The sequence below is a fragment of the Poromitra crassiceps genome, assembly GCF_964638095.1.
Source record: "Poromitra crassiceps genome assembly, chromosome: 14".
Taxonomy (NCBI): Eukaryota; Metazoa; Chordata; class Actinopteri; order Beryciformes; family Melamphaidae; genus Poromitra; species Poromitra crassiceps.
Genome location: NC_139633.1, coordinates 5,419,838 through 5,422,870, shown reverse-complemented (window position 1 = coordinate 5,422,870; position 3,033 = coordinate 5,419,838). Strand labels below are relative to the sequence as shown.

Here is a 3,033-nt window from a genome sequence, read left to right as displayed (position 1 = left end):
TGTCTGTCTGTGTGTGTGTGTGTGTGTGTGTGTGTGTGTGTGTGTGTGTGTGTGTGTGTGTGTGTGCGTGTGTGTGTATGTATAAGACTGACCACAAAGAAAACATTAGCGGCACCGAAACAACAACAAAAACACAGCAAAATGAGAAAGTGAATTATTAACAAGCCGCCTTCAACTCCCCAAACCCCCAGTGTGAGGTGCCTGCAGTATGTGTGTGTGTGTGTGTGTGTGTGTGTGTGTGTGTGTGTGTGTGTGTGTGTGTGTGTGTGTTAGTGTGAGTCTGTGTGTGTGCATGTGTGCGTGCGTGCGTGCGTGTGTGTGTGTGTGTGTGTAAAGATGCTGGCAGAAGGAGTGAATAATACATGAAGGTGTAAACAGGAAGAAGAAAGCTCCGCTCTCTGTGCGCATGTGTGTTTGTTTGTTTGTGTGTGTGTGTGTGCGCGTGTGTGTGTGTGTGTGTGTGTGCGTGTGCATGCGTGTGTGTGTGTGCGTGCGTGCGTGTCGCGCGTGTTTATGCATTTGCGTGTGTGTGTCCTGAAGGCTTGTGCAGGAGGAGGCATGCAGTGCAGACAGATGGGTAATTATCAGCAGAGCTGGAAAAAGAGTACTGACCAATCCTACTCAAGTACAAGTTACTTTAGTGAAAATTAACTCAAGTACAAGAAAAATCACTATTCCAGGAAATGACTAAAGAGTAAAAAAAAAAGTAGCAGATTTAAAAGTACTCAAGTAAAAGTACATTTTGTCTTACTTTTTGAAAATATATTGTGTTAATTATTTACCCCGATTACATTTGACACATCCAGCACTTTACCCGTCACCTAAGCTGTCCCTGTCTTTGCCTGCCTTGTGTTTCATACTGAACAGCTCGTTCAGATGCAGCCAGCGATGCTCAGTTTGGTGATTATCTCCTTTGCCAGACGAGCTAGAGGTGCTAACAGCAACAATATCACAATCAGACATACATCATTTAGCTCTGGCTATATTTAGCTCTGGCTATATTTAGCTCTGGCTATCAGCAGGGTCAAATGAAACTCAGATCTGAACTCATGTGATGATGATGGGGATCAATACAATTGTGTGGATCGTCTACACCTGTCTGATTCAATTAGCCGTGTCACTGCACTAACGAGACACCAGTTTGGGCGCCCTAAATGTGGAAGGGCATAGGACGGTGTGCAAAACAAAAATCTGAATTTACTCATTTACTCAGTATACATTTAAAAGTACTCGTGTAGAATATCTATCATTTAAATGACTCGAGTAAGAGTAAAAGTATAGCATTATAAAATACTTTAGAAGTACAAATCCTCAAATCCTCCTACTCAATTCTTGTACTTGCACTTGAGTACTTGTACTTGAGTACTTTCCACCTTTCATTATCAGGCAGGAGATTGGAGTCATCGTGCCACTTTAAGAAACACACATCTTTATGTCTTTAATTCAGAATTACGCCAAAAAAGTTGTGAGCTAAAATAAGGATCAGAATAAGAATCCAAATCAACGTATGCTTGCTACAATGAACAATATGACTTGTCAAATATGCAATGCAAAATTCACAATATATCATAACATAAGACTTAGTCCTCACATACTGTACAGTGTCAGAAAGAGACACAGAAGAAGTAAGACGGTAGAAATCAAATGAAAGGTTCAAACTGCATACTAACCACGTCTAAACATCGTATTCACATCTCTCCTGAATGCCAAATAATATAAAATGAACAGCCCTACACATCACTGCCATAGACTGTTGCTAAAATACAGAAGATTCACCAATTTATTATTATTTTATTCTAAATTGTGGTTTTTATATTTTTATGTTGTACTCCATTGATTTTATCCATTGTAAATATTCTCGTATTTCAGTTACATAAACTGCCAAGAGAATATTCAATAAAGAAAACTTGAAACTTGAAACTGAATTATTATTAAATGGTAAATGGTAAACGGACTGTATTTATAGAGCGCATTTTATATAGTCTATAGACTACCCAAAGCGCTTTTACATGAATACCTCACATTCACCCATTCACACACAGACGGCGTCTGCAGCCATGCAGGGCGCTAACTGCTCGTCGGGAGCAGTTAGGGCCGGGGTTCAGTGTCTCGCTCAAGGACACTTCGGCACACTGCCGGGAGGAGCCGGCCTCCAACCGGGAACCTTCCGATTCCCAGGCGACAGCTCTACCTCCTGACCTAATGCCGCCCCTAAAACTAGTCATGTCTAAACACTAACCATGTCTAAACATTGTATTATTTGGTTGTAAATACATTTACCAAGCAACCTGATGAATTGGCTACATGCACAACTTCTTTACTTCCTGAAATTAGTACAGCTTCTTTATTTCCTGTCCTACACTATTGGATGAACTGATTAATCAGGTGTGCCTGATCATTGTTGTGACTGCAGCACACCTGACATTAATCACTTCATCCAATAGTGATGACAGGAAATAAAGAAGCTGTACTAATTTCAGGAAGTAGTGGAGTTGTGCATGTAGCCCATTGTATGCGTCCACACAAGCATTTTCAGACCATATTGCTGGATCGTCTACTCATAACGCAACCCAGTGTGGCTCACTTATCATACCCAGTGTGGCTCACTTATCATACCCAGTGTGGCTCACTTATCATACCCAGTGTGGCTCACTTATCATACCCAGTGTGTCTCACTTATCATACCCAGTGTGGCTCACTTATCATACCCAGTGTGGCTCACTTATCATACCCAGTGTGGCTCACTTATCATACCCAGTGTGGCTCACTTATCATACCCAGTGTGGCTCACTTATCATACCCAGTGTGGCTCACTTATCATACCCAGTGTGCCTCACTTATCATACCCAGTGTGTCTCACTTATCATACCCAGTGTGCCTCACTTATCATACCCAGTGTGGCTCACTTATCATACCCAGTGTGTCTCACTTATCATACCCAGTGTGGCTCACTTATCATACCCAGTGTGCCTCACTTATCATACCCAGTGTGCCTCACTTATCATACCCAGTGTGGCTCACTTATCATACCCA

General features: G+C 41.8%; 1 protein-coding gene across 1 annotated transcript in view; it reads left to right on the top strand.

Annotated features, from left to right (window-relative positions):
* The window catches only part of mdga1 (MAM domain containing glycosylphosphatidylinositol anchor 1), a gene marked incomplete at both ends in the record, with an annotated part of 213,739 nt that overhangs the window by 180,096 nt on the left and 30,610 nt on the right, over positions 1-3,033 (top strand). The gene's annotated exons all lie outside the window — the stretch shown is intronic.